Below are 17,524 nucleotides of genomic sequence, written 5' to 3'. Positions count from 1 at the left end.
GTTCTTATAGCCTTTAGCCGTACCCTTATCCTACTCCTCCACTGTTCCTCTGGTGATGTAGAGGTTAACCCAGGCCCTGCAGCCCCTAGCTCCACTCCCATTCCCCTCTCATTTGTTGACTTCTGTAACCGTAAAAGCCTTGGTTTCATGCATGTTAACATTAGAAGCCTCCTCCCTAAGTATGTTCTATTCCCTGCTTTAGCACACTCTGCCAAACCGGATGTCCTAGCCGTGTCTGAATCATGGCTTAGGAAGGCCACCAAAAATCCTGAAATTTCCATCCCCAACTATATAATTTTCCGACAAGATAGAACTGCCAAAGGGGGCGGAGTTGCAATCTACTGCAGAGATAGCCTGCAGAGTTCTGTCATACTATCCATGTCTGTGCCCAAACAATTCGAGCTTCTACTTTTAAAAATCCACCTTTCCAGAAACAAGTTGCCGCTTGTTATAGACCCCCTTCAGCCCCCAGCTGTGCCCTGGACACCATCTGTGAATTGATTTCCCCCCATCTATCTTCAGAGTTCGTACTGTTAGGTGACCTAAACTGAGACATGCTTAACACCCCTGCCATCCTACAATCTAAGCTAGACGCCCTCAATCTCACACAAATTATCAAGGAACCTACCAGGTACAACCCTAAATCCGTAACCATGGGCACACTCTTAGATATCATCCTGACCATCTTCCCCTCTAAATACACCTCTGCTGTCTTCAACCAGGATCTCAGCGATCATTGCCTCATTGCCTGCGTGTGTAATGGGTCCACGGTCAAACGACCACCCCTCATCACTGTCAAATGCTCCCTAAAACACTTCAGCGAGCAGGCCTTTCTAATCGACCTGGCCCGGGTATACTGGAAGGATATTGTCTTAAATAAGCATGCCCCATTCAAAAAATGTAGAACTAAGAGCAGATATAGCCCTTGGTTCACCCCAGACTTGACTGCCCTTGACCAGCACAAAAACATCCTGTGGCTTTCTGCATTAGTATTGAATAGCCCCTGCTCTATGCAACTTTTCAGGGAAGACAGGAACCAATATACTCATTCCGTTTGGAAAGCTAAGGCTAGCTTTTTCAAACAGAAATTTGCATCCTGTAGCACTAATTCCAAAAAGTTTTGGGACACCGTAAAGTCCATGGAGAATAAGAGCATCTCCTCCCAGCTGCCCACTGCACTGACTATAGATTAACATTGTCACCACCGCTAAATCTACGATAATCGATCATTTCAATAAGCATTTTTCTACGGCTGGCCATGCTTTCCACCTGGCTACCTCTACCCCGGCCAACATCTGTTGGATGCCCGCTCTAGAGAGCTTTAGAGAGGCCTTTAAGTATTGTGAACAACCTGCAGCAACGTGCCCAAGCCCCGTCCCCCGGCCAACTACCCCTGGCCAACATCTCAGCACCCCCTGCAGCAACGTGCCCAAGCCCCCCCCGGCCAACTACCCCTGGCCAACATCTCAGCACCCCCTTTCAGCAACGTGCCCAAGCCCCCCCCACCCCCGGCCAACTACCCCGGCCAACATCTCAGCACCCCCTGCAGCAACGTTCCCAAGCCCCCCGCCTCTCCTTCACACAAATCCAACTAGCTGATGTTCTGAAAGAGCTGCAAAATCTGGATCCCTACAAATCAGCTGGGCTAGACAATCTGGACCCTCTCTTTCTAAAATATCTGTCGAAATTGTTGCAACCCCTATTACTAGCCTATTCAACATCTCATTCGTATTGTCTGAGATCCCCAAAGATTAGATAGCTTACGTGGTCATTGCCCTCTTCAAAGGGGAGACACTCTAGACCCAAACTGTTGTAGACCTATGTCCATCCTGCCCTGCCTTTCTAAAATCTTCGAAAGCCAAGTGAACAAACAGATCACCGACCATTTCGAATCCCACCGTACCTTCTCCGCTATGCAATCTGGTTTCCGAGCTGGTCACGGGTGCACGATATCATAACCGCCCTCGATAAAAGACAGTACTGTGCAGCTATCTTCATCGACCTGATCAAGGCTTTCGACTCTGTCAATCACCACATTCTTATCGGCAGACTCAATAGCCTTGGCTTCTCAAATGACTGCCTCGCCTGGTTCAACAACTACTTCTCAGATACAGTTCAACGTGTCAAATCTGAGGGCCTGTTGTCCGGACCTCTGGCAGTCTCTATGGGGGTGCCACAGGGTTAATTTCTCTGGTCGACTCTTTTCTCTGTATATATCAATGATGTCACTCTTGCTGCTGGGGATTCTCTGATCCACCTCTACGCAGACGACACCATTCCATATACATCTGGCCCTTCTTTGGACACTGTGTTAACTAACCTCCAAACGAGCTTCAATGCCATACAACACTCCTTCTGAGGCCTCCAACTGCTTTTAAATACAAGTAAAACTAAGTTCATGCTCTTCAACTGATTCGCTGCCCGCACCCTCCAGCCCGACAAGCATCACTACTCTGGACGGTTCTGACTTAGAATATGTGGACAACTACAAATACCTAAGTGTCTGGCTAGACTGTAAACTCTCCTTCCAGACTCACATTAAGAATCTCCAATCCAAAACTAAATCTAGAATCGGCTTCCTATTTCATAACAAAGCCTCCTTCACTCATACTGCCAAACATATCCTCGTAAAACTGACTATCCTACTGATCCTTGACTTCGGCGATGTCATTTACAAAATAGCCTCCAACACTCTACTCAGCAAACTGGATGTAGTCTATCACAGTGCCATCCGTTTTGTCACCAAAGCCCCATATACTACCCACCACTGCGACCTGTATGCTCTCGTTGGCTGGCCCTCACCACATATTCGTCGCCAAACCCACTGGCTCCAGGTCATCTATAAGTCTATGCTAGGTAAAGCCCCACCTTAACTCAGCTCACTGGTCACCATAGCAACACCCACCCGTAGCACGTGCTCCAGCAGGTATATTTCACTGGTCATCCCCAAAGCCAACACTCCCTTTGGCCACCTTTCCTTCCAGTTCTCTGCTGCCAATGACTGGAACGAACTGCAAAAATCACTGAAGCTGAAGTCTTATATCTCCCTCTCTAAGCATCAGCTGTCAGAGCAGCTTACCGATCACTGTACCCGTGCACAGCCAATCTGTAAATAGCACACACAACTACCTCATCCCCATATTGTTACTTATCCTCTTGCTCTTTTGCACCCCAGTATCTCTACTTGCACATCATCATCTGCACATCTATCACTCCATTGTTAATGCTAAAATAAAGGTGAAATAAATAAAAAATATATAAAACAATGGTTAAATATCACAAATAATGAGACCATTGGAACCGATTAATTGACCTCTCGAAGTTGATCAATCTATAATTTAGACAATATTTAGTTTACATTTTACACTGTTGGCTGTTCTGTGAGACGTGTACTCTCCCACACACTCTTTGCTGACAGTGCAAAGGAAGTGACACGTGGGTTAAACGCTCGCGGAAATTCCGCAGAGGATGCAACTGTCTCCCCGATTATGTAGATGAGGAGAGAGGGGGGAGGGTAAAGGTCATGTCAGGTAGACGTGTAAAGAAACCAAGCATCTGCCATCATAAATTATATATAACTGATATGTCAACATGGGTGACGTGCAGTATGACTACAATGGTTACATGTCTCTATTTTGACATATTCTAATGAGACTGTGTTGATGTTTATTTATTAGTAAAATAATTATTTAACTAGGCCAAGTCAGTTAAGAACAAATTCTTATTTACAATGACAGCCTACCACGGCCAAACCCGGATGACACTGGGCCAATTGTGCGCCACCCTATGGGACTTCCAATCACGGCCGGGTTGTGATACAGCCTGGAATCGAACCAGGGTGTCTGTAGTGACAGACATGCAGTGCCTTAGACCGCTGCGCCACTCTGGGACGTGTCCCAACCTTCAACCACAGAGTTGACGCTGCCATTATCATCATATTGACACAGCCTGTCACCCTACAGCGGGAATAACAAGTCATTGGTAAATGACTGTGTAGGCCTGTACTGCATGTGAATAGATATTGTCCATATTGATTCATTCATTCAATCAAAAAAAAAAGTAAAGTTACCTTTATTTAACTAAGCAAATCAGTTAAGAACAAATTCTCATTTACAATGACGGCCTACCGGGGAACAGTGGGTTAACTGCCTTGTTCAGGGGTAGAATGACAGATTTTTATCTTGACAGCTCAGGGAGTGGATCCAGCAACCTTTCAGGGACTGGCCGAACGCTCTAACCGCTAGGCTACCTGCCACCCCAATATAACGCACTAAAGTGAATAAACTTGTGTTTAAAAGATCTTAACAGTCCACCTGAAGGGATGATGCTGTGAGTTTAATCACATGAGAAAGATGTCTAGAAGCAGGAAGAACCACTCACCGCCATGAAACATTACAGAACGCTACCGACAACATCATTTGCTGTTAGTTTCTATTGGACTAAATGTCTGTGGCTCACCACAGACTATCGTACTGTAATCTCAACACGGTTACACATACTGTGAACAAAGGGACATGTGAAAGTTTTATTTTTGGTCTGCTTATCGTCTCTCCAGAGTTTGAATCTCTCTTAGATACGAAGATAAGTTCTGTTACCGTGCAGTATTGTGAACGTCTGTTGTATAAAGTAGATAAGATCTGTTCCCGTGCGGTATTGTGAATGTTTGTTGTATAAAGTAGATAAGATCTGTTCCCGTGCGGTATTGTGAATGTTTGTTGCATGAAGTAGATAAGATCTGTTACCATGCAGTATTGTGAATGTATAGGACCTAACTTCATTATGAGGAAGTCCTGCACTCACTACCATGCCTTGGTTGTAGCAGAGTGCATTTAATGTGGACAAAGTGAGACTGAAACTGCTGAGATACTCGCCCACCACTTTCAGTCTGCAAGGAGAGAGAGAGAGAGAGAGAGAGAGAGAGAGAGAGAGAGACAGAGAGACAGAGAGACAGAGAGACAGAGAGACAGAGAGACAGAGAGACAGAGAGAGAGAGACAGAGAGACAGAGAGAGAGACAGAGAGAGAGACAGAGAGAGAGACAGAGAGAGAGACAGATAGAGACAGAGAGAGAGAGAGACAGAGAGAGAGAGAGAGAGAGAGAGAGAGAGCGAGAGAGAGAGAGAGAGACAGAGAGAGAGAGAGACAGAGAGAGAGAGACAGAGAGACAGAGAGACAGAGAGACAGAGAGACAGAGAGACAGAGAGACAGAGAGAGAGAGACAGAGAGACAGAGAGAGAGACAGAGAGAGAGACAGATAGAGAGAGAGACAGAGAGAGAGAGAGAGAGAGACAGAGAGACAGAGAGAGAGAGACAGAGAGACAGAGAGAGAGACAGAGAGAGAGACAGAGAGAGAGAGAGAGAGAGAGAGAGAGAGAGACAGAGAGACAGAGAGAGAGAGACAGAGAGACAGAGAGAGAGACAGAGAGAGAGACAGATAGAGAGACAGAGAGAGAGAGAGAGAGAGAGAGAGAGAGAGACAGAGAGACAGAGAGAGAGAGACAGAGAGACAGAGAGAGAGACAGAGAGAGAGACAGATAGAGAGACAGAGAGAGAGACAGAGAGAGAGAGAGAGAGAGAGAGAGAGAGAGAGAGAGAGAGAGAGAGAGAGAGAGAGACAGAGAGAGAGACAGAGAGAGAGACAGAGAGACAGAGAGAGAGAGACAGAGAGACAGAGAGAGAGACAGAGAGAGAGACAGAGAGAGAGAGAGAGAGAGAGAGAGAGAGAGAGAGACAGAGAGAGAGACAGAGAGAGAGACAGAGAGACAGAGAGAGAGAGACAGAGAGACAGAGAGAGAGACAGAGAGAGAGACAGAGAGAGAGAGAGAGAGAGAGAGAGAGAGACAGAGAGACAGAGAGAGAGAGACAGAGAGACAGAGAGAGAGACAGAGAGAGAGACAGATAGAGAGACAGAGAGAGAGAGAGAGAGAGAGAGACAGAGAGACAGAGAGAGAGAGACAGAGAGACAGAGAGAGAGACAGAGAGAGAGACAGATAGAGAGACAGAGAGAGAGACAGAGAGAGAGACAGATAGAGAGACAGAGAGAGAGACAGATAGAGAGACAGATAGAGAGACAGATAGAGAGAGAGACAGATAGAGAGACAGATAGAGAGACAGATAGAGAGAGAGAGAGAGAGCTACGGCTGCCGTACTCGGTCTAATCCAGCGTATCTTATTAACATACTGAGTGTCAATGCCGACATACAGGACATAAGTTGTAGCTTCTGCATTCACTCATTCTTGGTTTCATTTTAGATAGACACAGTCCATTTACTGTACCTTCAGGGCCCTGAACGGTACAAGGTAAAACACACAGGTGGTTTGTGCTGTGAAGCCCCTTTGTATGCTACATCCTAGCAGTCCTGGGTTGGGTTGCTTACTAAGAAACACCACCCGGGTTGACTGCGGTCTATATACAGCTGAGCCTGTGGTCTGGCAGCCCGGGTGACGCTTATCGTAAGCCCTGACAGATAGACACTTATCAGAAGTGATGACAAGAGAGGAAGGGTTTTTCTGAGCTATGAAGCCACCTCGTAAACCAACCTTCCACAACACAGTAACTAAGACTCAGTTTTGTCAGGCTACGACTAAAGGTTTAGACTTACATGCGTTGTCAAGTAAACATGGGTATTGATATGAGAGGATATTTAAAGTTCGTGCCTTTACACGTATCCTTTGGATCAGGTGGAACCTAAGCAGGGAACAAAACTGGTTAAAAATGACATCATATCAACAAGTTTTGCCCACTGGGTATGCTGTACCTGTTTGAATCCTTCTGAAAAAGACTCAAAGCATCTGTCCAGAAATCATTCACCCAGTATAATGCTGTATTTTCTTTATAGAGCAGTGGCCATAGTATTAAGACATTACCACAATACAGGGCAGAGCCCCTGTAGTCTGGCGTGCCAGATTCAATGACTGTTGAAGAGTTCATGGATCCAGAGTATTGATACATTACCACAGAGCCCCTGTAGTCTGGCGTGCCAGATTCAATGACTGTTGAAGAGTTCATGGATCCAGAGTATTGATACATTACCACAGAGCCCCTGTAGTCTCGCGTGCCAGACTCAATGACTGTTGAAGAGTTGATCGATCCAGAGTATTGATACATTACCACAGAGCCCCTGTAGTCTCGCGTGCCAGACTCAATGACTGTTGAAGAGTTGATCGATCCAGAGTATTGATACATTACCACAGAGCCCCTGTAGTCTCGCGTGCCAGACTCAATGACTGTTGAAGAGTTGATCGATCCAGAGTATTGATACATTACCACAGAGCCCCTGTAGTCTCGCGTGCCAGACTCAATGACTGTTGAAGAGTTGATCGATCCAGAGTATTGATACATTACCACAGAGCCCCTTACAGTTAGTGTATACATCTTAAGATAGCTAGGTGGGACAACCACACAGTACTAGAAAGTACATTTTTTCCTGAAAAACGTAGCTGTCAGTAGTCAGAGCTAGAAGGGGGGTGTGAGGGGGGAGGGGGTCGATGTCAGGAGGAGGATGATTTAGGATACTGTTTGAAGAAGTCGAGGGTTTCAGATGTTTTCAGAAGATGGGCAGGGACTCTGCTGTCCCTGTTTCAGTGGGAAGCTGGTTCCACCATTGGGGTGACAGGACAGAGAAGAGCTTGGACTGGGCTGATAGGGAGCTGCCCTCCCATAGGGGTGGGAGGGCCAAGAGACCAGAGGTGGCAGAACGGAGTGCTCAGGTTGGGGTGTAGAGTTTGAGCGTAGCCTGAAGGTAGGGAGGGGCAGTTCCTCTTGCTGCTCCGTAGGTAAACACCATGGTCTTATAGTGGATGTGAGCTTCGACTGGACGCCAGTGGAGTGTGCGGAGGAGCGGGGTGACATGAGATAACTCGGGAAGGTTGAAAACCAGGCAGGCTGCTGCGTTCTGGATAAGTTGCAGGGGTTTGATGGCACAAGCGGGGAGCCCAGGCAAAAGCGAGTTGCAGTAGTCCAGACGAGAGAGGACAAGTTCCTGGATTAGGACCTGCGCCGCTTCCTGTGTGAGGTAGGGTTAAAATGGGATTTTAACAAGGCTAATCTAAAAACAAATCAGCATATCGATTGTGCTACCAGGGCTGGAAAAACACTAGATCATTGTTATACTAATTTCCGCGACGCATATAAGGCCCTCCCCCGCCCCCCTTTCGGAAAAGCTGACCACGACTCCATTTTGTTGATTCCAGCCTACAAACAGAAACTCAAACAACAAGCTCCCGCGCTCAGGTCTGTTCAACGCTGGTCCGACCAATCTGAATCCACGCTTCAAGACTGCTTCGATCACGCGGATTGGAATATGTTCCGCATCGCGTCCAACAACAATATTGATGAATATGCTGATTCGGTGAGCGAGTTCATTAGGAAGTGCATTGACGATGTCGTACCCACAGCAACGATTAAAACATTCCCAAACCAGAAACCGTGGATTGACGGCAGCATTCGCGTGAAACTGAAAGCGCGAACCACTGCTTTTAACCAGGGCAAGGTGACCGGAAGCATGACCGAATACAAACAGTGTAGCTATTCTCTCCGCAAGGCAATCAAACAGGCTAAGTCCCAGTACAGAGACAAAATCGAGTCGCAATTCAACAGCTCAGACACAAGAGGTATGTGGCAGGGTCTACAGTCAATCACGGATTACAAAAAGAAAACCGGCCCCGTCGCGGACCAGGATGTCTTGCTCCCAGACAGGCTTAATAACTTTTTTGCCCGCTTTGAGGACGGTGCAGTGCCACTGACACGGCCCCCTACCAAAACCTGCGGGCTCTCCTTCACTGCAGCCGAGGTGAGTAAAACATTTAAACGTGTTAACCCTCGCAAGGCTGCAGGCCCAGACGGCATTCCCAGCCGCGTCCTCAGAGCATGCGCAGACCAGCTGGCTGGTGTGTTTACGGACATATTCAATCAATCCTTATCCCAGTCTGCTGTTCCCACATGCTTCAAGAGGGCCACCATTGTTCCTGTTCCCAAGAAAGCTAAGGTAACTGAGCTAAACGACTACCGCCCCGTAGCACTCACTTCCGTCATCATGAAGTGCTTTGAGAGACTAGTCAAGGACCATATCACCTCCACCCTACCGGACACCCTAGACCCACTCCAATTTGCTTACCGACCCAATAGGTCCACAGACGACGCAATCGCAACCACACTGCACACTGCCCTAACCCATCTGGACAAGAGGAATACCCATGTGAGAATGCTGTTCATCGATTACAGCTCAGCATTTAACACCATAGTACCCTCCAAACTCGTCATCAAGCTCGAGACCCTGGGTCTCGACCCCGCCCTGTGCAACTGGGTCCTGGACTTCCTGACGGGCCGCCCCCAGGTGGTGAGGGTAGGTAACAACATCTCCACCCCGCTGATCCTCAACACTGGGGCCCCACAAGGGTGCGTTCTGAGCCCTCTCCTGTACTCCCTGTTCACCCACGACTGCGTGGCCATGCACGCCTCCAACTCAATCATCAAGTTTGCGGATGACACTACAGTGGTAGGCTTGATTACCAACAACGACGAGACGGCCTACAGGGAGGAGGTGAGGGCCCTCGGAGTGTGGTGTCAGGAAAATAACCTCACACTCAACGTCAACAAAACAAAGGAGATGATTGTGGACTTCAGGAAACAGCAGAGGGAGCACCCCCCTATCCACATCGACGGGTCAATAGTGGAGAAGGTGGAAAGTTTTAAGTTCCTCGGTGTACACATCACGGACAAACTGAATTGGTCCACCCACACAGACAGCGTTGTGAAGAAGGCGCAGCAGCGCCTCTTCAACCTCAGGAGGCTGAAGAAATTCGGCTTGTCACCAAAAGCACTCACAAACTTCTACAGATGCACAATCGAGAGCATCCTGTCGGGCTGTATCACCGCCTGGTACGGCAACTGCTCTGCCCACAACCGTAAGGCTCTCCAGAGGGTAGTGAGGTCTGCAGAACGCATCACCGGGGGCAAACTACCTGCCCTCCAGGACACCTACACCACCCGATGTCACAGGAAGGCCATAAAGATCATCAAGGACAACAACCACCCAAGCCACTGCCTGTTCACCCCGCTATCATCCAGAAGGCGAGGTCAGTACAGGTGCATCAAAGCAGGGACCGAGAGACTGAAAAACAGCTTCTATCTCAAGGCCATCAGACTGTTAAACAGCCACCACTAACATTTAGCGGCCGCTGCCAACATACTGACTCAACTCCAGCCACTTTAAAAATGTGAATTGATGGAAATTATGTAAAAATGTACCACTAGCCACTTTAAACAATGCCACTTAATATAATGTTTACATACCCTACATTACCCATCTCATATGTATATACTGTACTCTATATCATCTACTGCATCTTGCCATCTTTATGTAATACATGTACCACTAGCCACTTTAAACTATGCCACTTTATGTTTACATACCCTACAGTACTCATCTCATATGTATATACCGTACTCTATACCATCTACTGCATCTGCCATGCCGTTCTGTACCACCACTCATTCATACATCTTTATGTACATATTCTTTATCCCTTTACACTTGTGTGTGTGTGTAAGGTAGTAGTTGTGGAATTGTTAGGTTAGATTACTTGTTGGTTATTACTGCATTGTCGGAACTAGAAGCACAAGCATTTCGCTACACTCGCATTAACATCTGCTAACCATGTGTATGTGACTAATAAAATTTTATTTGATTTGATTTGATTTGATTTGAGGTAGGGTCGTACTCTGCGGATGTTGTAGAGCATGAACCTGTAGGAGTGGGTCACTGCTTTGATGTTTGCAGAGAACGAAAGAGTGTTGTCCAGGGTCACGCCAAGGTTCTTTGCACTCTGGGAGGATGACGGTGTGGAGTTGTCAGCCGTGATGGAGGTCTTTGAGCGGGCATGCCTTCCCCAGGAGGAAGAGCAGTTCCGACTGGTCGAGGTTGAGCTTGAGGTGGTGGGCCAACATCCAAGTTGAGATATCTGTCAGGCACACAGAGATGCGTGTCACCACCTGCGTGTCAGAAGGGGGGAAGGAGAAAAGTAGTTGAGTGTCATCCGCATAGCAATGATAGGAAAGTCCATGTGAGGATATGATGGATCTGAGTGGCTTGGTGTATAGAGAGAAGAGGAGAGGATCTAGATCCGAGCCCTGGGGGACACCAGTAGTGAGAGTATGTGGGGCAGACAGAGATCCTCTCCACGACACGTGGTAGGAGCAGCCTGCCAGGCAGGAAGCAATCCAAGAGTGTGCTTAGCCTGAGACGCCCAGCCCTGAGAGAGTGGAAAGGAGGATCTGATGGTTCACAGTGTAAAAAGGCAGTGGATAGATCTAGGAGGGTGAGAACAGAGGAGAGAGAGCCAGCTTTGGCAGTGCGGCGAGCCTCCGTGACACAGAAGAGCAGTCTCGGTTGAGTGACTCGTCTTGAAGCCTGACTGGTTGGGGTCAAGAAGATCGTTCTGAGAGAGATATCGAGAAAGTTAATCAAAGGCTACACGCTCGAGTGTTTTGGAAAGAAAATAAAGAAGGGGTAAAGGACGGGAGCAACTCAGGCCATTTTGAAGTCAGAGGGGACACAGCCAGTGGTCAGGGATGAGTTGAGGGAAGCGAGGAATGGGAGGTCTCCATCCAGAGATGGTCTGGAGAAGGGAGGAGGTGATGGGGTCGAGCGGGCAAGTAGCCGGGCGGCCAGACCTCACTAGTTGCAGGATGTCCTCGGGAGAGAGAGGGGAGAAAGAGGTCAAGGCGTAGGATAGTTCTGTGTGAGTGAGACCAGTGGACTCAATAGGCTGAGTGAATGAGTAGTGGATGTCGTCAACCTTTTTTTCAAAGTGGTTGACAAAGTCGTCCGCAGAGAGGGAGGAGGGAGGGTGTGGAGGATTCAAGAGGGAGGAGAAGGTGGAAAAGAGTTTCCTAAGGCTTTAGCAGCAGATACAGAGGAAGAGAAGGTAGAGAGGAGGGACTGGAAGGATGATAGGTCCTCCAGAAGTGTAGTTTTCCTCCATTTTTGCTCAGCTGCCTGCAGCCCTGTTCTGTAAGCTCGCAATGAGTCACTTAGCCACATAGCAGGAGTGGAGGGCCGAGCCAGCCGGAAGGAAAGGGGACAGTGCGATTCATAGGATGCGGAAAGGGAGGAGAGTAGGGTTGAAGAGGCAGAATCAGGAGACAGAAGGGACACGTATTAACAGAAGGGAGAGATGATAGAAGAAGAGAGATTAGTGGGAGAGAGAGAGCGAAGATTGCGATGTCGCATGACCATCTAGACCATCTAGGGGTAAAGTGTTTAGGGTTGGAGGAAAGGGAGACAGAAAAGGAAACAAAGTAGTGATCAGAGACCTGGATGGGGGTTACAGTGAGATTAGTAGCCAAGCAGCCTATGGTAAAGATGAGATCAAGAGTATTGCCTGCCTTGTGAGTTGGAGGGGATTGGGGGGAGGTCAAAAGAGGATAGAGATAGTTGGAAAGAAATTAATCGAAGGCAGATGTCGGGAGGTTGAAGTCGCCAAGTACGAAAAGTGATGAGCCATCGTCAGGAAATAAGCTTATCAAGGTGTTAAGCTCATTGAGGAACTCTCCAAGGGCGACTGGTGGGCGATAGATGACAACAATGTTAAGCTTGAGTGGACAAGGGACAGTGACAGCATGGAATTCAACTGAGAAGATGGACAGGTAAGAGCGGGAGAAAAGAGAAAATCTCCACTTTGGAGAAATGAGTAGACCTGTGCCACCACCGCGATGACCAGATGCTCTCGGACTATGAGAGAAAACCTAGTCAGATGGAGAAAGAGCAGCTGGAGAAGCAGTGTTCTCTTGTGTGATCCATGTCTCCATCAGGGCCATAACGTTTAGGGACTGAAGGTCAGCATAGGCTGAGATGAACTCAGTGTTCTCTGGGGTGATCCATGTCTCCATCAGGGCCAAAACGTTTAGGGACTGAAGGTCAGCGTAGGCTGAGATGAACTCAGTGTTCTCTGGGGTGATCCATGTCTCCATCAGGGCCAAAAAGTCAAGGGACTGAAGGTCAGCGTAGGCTGAGATGAACTCAGCGTTCTCTGGGGTGATCCATGTCTCCATCAGGGCCAAAACGTTTGGGGACTGAAGGGCAGCATAGGCTGAGATGAACTAAGCATTCTCGACCGCAGATCGGCAGTTTCAAACGCTGCCAGAGACCCGCAATTGCACATGGGTTGTGCTCGCAGGGTACACTAAACTAGAAGGGTTGCAGCCAAGGGGAGCGTCTGTGAAGCTTACAGGGAGAGGTGCAGACAGGAATGGAAAACATACACATAGTTCTCTATCCACCGGATGTGTACCAAACTCACTAAAAGTGGCAGTAATAAAGCCTCTCTTGAAAAAGCCAAACCTTGACCCGGAAAATATAAAAAACTATCGGCCTATATCGAATCTTCCATTCCTCTCAAAAATTTTAGAAAAAGCTGTTGCGCAGCAACTCACTGCCTTCCTGAAGACAAACAATGTATACGAAATGCTTCAGTCTGGTTTTAGACCCCATCATAGCACTGAGACTGCACTTGTGAAGGTGGTAAATTACCTTTTAATGGCGTCAGACCGAGGCTCTGCATCTGTCCTCGTGCTTCTAGACCTTAGTGCTGCCTTTGACACCATCGATCACCACATTCTTTTGGAGAGACTGGAAACCCAAATTGGTCTGCACGGACAAGTTCTGGCCTGGTTTAGATCTTATCTGTCGGAAAGATATCAGTTTGTCTCTGTGAATGGTTTGTCCTCTGACAAATCAACTGTACATTTCGGTGTTCCTCAAGGTTCCGTTTTAGGACCACTATTGTTTTCACTATATATTTTACCTCTTGGGGATGTTATTCGAAAACATAATGTTAACTTTCACTGCTATGCGGATGACACAGCTGTACATTTCAATGAAACATGGTGAAGCCCCAAAATTTCCCTCGCTAGAAGCCTGTGTTTCAGACATAAGGAAGTGGATGGCTGAAAACTTTCTACTTTTAAACTCGGACAAAACAGAGATGCTTGTTCTAGGTCCCAAGAAACAAAGAGATCTTCTGTTGAATCTGACAATTAATCTTGATGGTTGTAAAGTCGTCTCAAATAAAACTGTGAAGGACCTCGGCGTTACTCTGGACCCAGATCTCTCTTTTGACGAACATATAAACACTGTTTCAAGGACAGCTTTTTTCCATCTACGTAGCATTGCAAAAATCAGACATTTTCTGTCCAAAAATGATGCAGAAAAATTAATCCATGCTTTTGTTACTTCTAGGTTAGACTACTGCAATGCTCTACTTTCCGGCTACCCAGATAAATCACTAAATAAACTTCAGTTAGTGCTAAATACGGCTGCTAGAATACTGACTAGAACCCCAAAATTGTATCATATTACTCCAGTGCTAGCTTCCCTACACTGGCTTCCTGTTAAGGCAAGGGCTGATTTCAAGGTTTTACTGTTAACCTACAAAGCGTTACATGGGCTTGCTCCTACCTATCTTTCTGAGTTGGTCCTGCCGTACATACCTACACGTACGCTACGGTCACAAGACGCAGGCCTCCTAATTGTCCCTAGAATTTCTAAGCAAACAGCTGGAGGCAGGGCTTTCTCCTATAGATCTCCATTTTTATGGAATGGTCTGCCTACCCATGTGAGAGACGCAGACTCGGTCTCAACCTTTAAATCTTTACTGAAGACTTATCTCTTCAGTAGGTCATATGATGGAGTGTAGTCTGGCCCAGGAGTGTGAAGATGAACGGAAAGGCTCTGGAGCAACGAACCGCCCTTGCTGTCTCTGCCTGGCCGGTTCCCCTCTCTCCACTGGGATTCTCTGCCTCTAACCCTATTACAGGGGCTGGGTCACTGGCTTACTGGTGCTCTTTCATGCCGTCCCTAGGAAGGGTGCGTCACTTGAGTGGGTTGAGTTACTGACGTGAACTTCCTGTCTGGGTTGGCGCCCCCCCTTGGTTGTGCTGTGGTGGAGACCTTTGTGGGCTATACTCGGCCTTGTCTCAGGATTGTAAGTTGGTGGTTGAGGATATCCCTCTAGTGGTGCGGGGGCTGTGCTTTGGCAAAGTGGGTGGGGTTATATCCTTCCTGTTTGGCCCTGTCCGGGGGTATCATCGGATGGGGTCACAGTGTCTCCTGACCCCTCCTGTCTCAGCCTCCAGTATTTATGCTGCAGTAGTTTATGTGTCGGGGGGCTTGGGTCAGTTTGTTATATCTGGAGTACTTCTCCTGTCTTATCCGGTGTCCTGTGTGAATTTAAGTATGCTCTCTCTAATTCTCTCCTTCTCTCTTTCTTTCTCTCTCTCGGAGGACCTGAGCCCTAGGACCATGCGTCAGGACTACCGGGCATGATGACTCCTTGCTGTCCCCAGTCCACCTGGCCTTGCTGCTGTTCCAGTTTCAACTGTTCTGCCTGCGGCTATGGAACCCTGACCTGTCCACCGGACGTGCCACCTGTCCCAGACCTGCTGTTTTCAACTCTCTAGAGACCGCAGGAGCGGTAGAGATACTCTTAATGATCGGCTATGAAAAGCCAACTGACATTTACTCCTGAGGTGCTGACTTGCTACACCCTCGATAACTACTGTGATTGTTATTATTTGACCATGCTGGTCATTTATGAACATTTGAACATCTTGGCCATGTTCTGTTATAATCTCCACCCAGCACAGCCAGAAGAGGACTGGCCACCCCTCATAGCCTGGTTCCTCTCTAGGTTTCTTCCTAGGTTTTGGCCTTTCTAGGGAGTTTTTCCTAGCCACCGTGCTTCTACACCTGCATTGCTTGCTGTTTGGGGTTTTAGGCTGGGTTTCTGTACAGCACTTCGAGATATTAGCTGATGTACGAAGGGCTATATAAATACATTTGATTTGATATGGCATCCCACGAGCGCTAAATATGGAAAATCATCACAATGCAGTGATCATTCACTTTTGATTACATCAACTTTGAGTTGAAGTTTGATAGCGAACTGCTCAAAAACAAGTCTCCGTTGTGCAGTATGGCCGTCTATATTGAATATGATTTACCATATATAGAAAGGCCAGATTATTTATTTATTTGACAGGGACAAAGCACATCAATTAACATTTCTGTCAATAGGCCAGACTTTGCTTTCTGGCTAGTTTTCATCTGTTGTCCCTGGGTAGATTGAGAGTGACATTTAGCATCACAAACAATTTACATTTAAAAATGTTGCGAAATTGAATTTTAAATAATAGAAGTTGAAAATAATAACTGTGAAAAAGAAAATATACTAAATATTAACAACCAAATTGTAGAAAATACAAAAAATGTATATTACAAACAGCAACGAATGTGTTCACATTATATTCGCAATGTTCAACAATTAAGTATATATAGCATGCCTTATGATGCTTAAAGAACAATAGTTGTTGGACATTCATTATTTTATTGCTGTAAATAATTTGGTGGTAAAATATGCTGCTCCCATTTATTGTTACATCCAATAGACATTTGGGATTAACCTATCGACAACATATAGTATAACTGAAAATAAATACAACATGCGTATTGTCATTTTAGCAAAGCTCATTATATATTCAATAAACAATGTGTTATTCATTGGAAAAAAACATGTACATTTCATGTTGGTGTAAACATAATCCTTAATCTACATGGTCAGAGATCCCTTCCACTGCCACCAATTCATCAATCTTCCTGACCAGCTCAACAACTTGATCTCTCCTACGACTTTTGTTGTTGAAAACATGATATCTGCCATCTGCCAAGATTTGAATGACCATCACTTACAAAGTCATGTATTGTTTTTTTCCCCAAGTCCATCACCATGAGTAAAGAGCACAATCATGTGCTTGTAGACTTGTGGAAAGAGTTCCTCCAAGACCTCCACAGATCTCTGATCAACGTCTTTCCATGTCCCCAACTTCATCACCAACAGGAAGACATGAGGACCAGGGGATGTGACTTCAAGACATGTCAGTATCTCTCTTTGGATATACAGTCTTTTCCTACTACCATCTGTGTCTAACACTCCACACCACATTTAACCATCTATTTTCTTGAACCTTTTCTTCCCTACATTTATCAGTCACTGAGGTAGACAGAGGTGCTGTTGTAAATACTTCTTTGCCCAGCATGTTGTTTCCACTTGAACTTTTACCAGATTCAGTTTTTCCAATCAATACAATTCTCAGGTCACAACCTGCAAACATAATACAATGTTAATGATCAAAACCAGTAAAGAAATGTACAGGATCTGAACTGCAAAGTTACAATCAATCAATTCTCACCTGCAGGCACTTCAGGCTCAGGTTTTTCAGGCTCTGGCTTTGAGGAAAAGAAACCCATTGTCTTGATGAAGTTAAATGAATGAAGAGAAACTGCTTTTTCCAATGTTATATCCCCCAAGTTCTCTTAGAACCGCCCACCCAACCTGCCTTATCTCTGTACAATACAGTATATAAGGAAGATGTAGAACTCGTTCAGATTTTTACAGACCATGTGCTGAAGGCCAACCTATGTACTTTTTTTCGGCCAAGTCTATGATTTTTAGAAAAGTGGAAGTCT

At 46.5% G+C, this 17,524-nt stretch overlaps 1 protein-coding gene and 1 pseudogene across 1 annotated transcript in view; both read right to left on the bottom strand.

The window, feature by feature from the left end:
- LOC129864907 (dual specificity tyrosine-phosphorylation-regulated kinase 2) overlaps nt 1-17,524 on the bottom strand; it is a 501,483-nt gene that overhangs the window by 80,333 nt on the left and 403,626 nt on the right. The window lies entirely within an intron of this gene.
- On the bottom strand, nt 10,852-17,305 carry LOC129866037 (GTPase IMAP family member 4-like; annotated as a pseudogene).

The sequence above is a fragment of the Salvelinus fontinalis genome, chromosome 11 (genome assembly GCF_029448725.1).
Source record: "Salvelinus fontinalis isolate EN_2023a chromosome 11, ASM2944872v1, whole genome shotgun sequence".
NCBI lineage: Eukaryota > Metazoa > Chordata > Actinopteri > Salmoniformes > Salmonidae > Salvelinus > Salvelinus fontinalis.
Note: the sequence above shows the minus strand (reverse complement) of the source record. Positions and strands in the feature narration are given on the sequence as shown.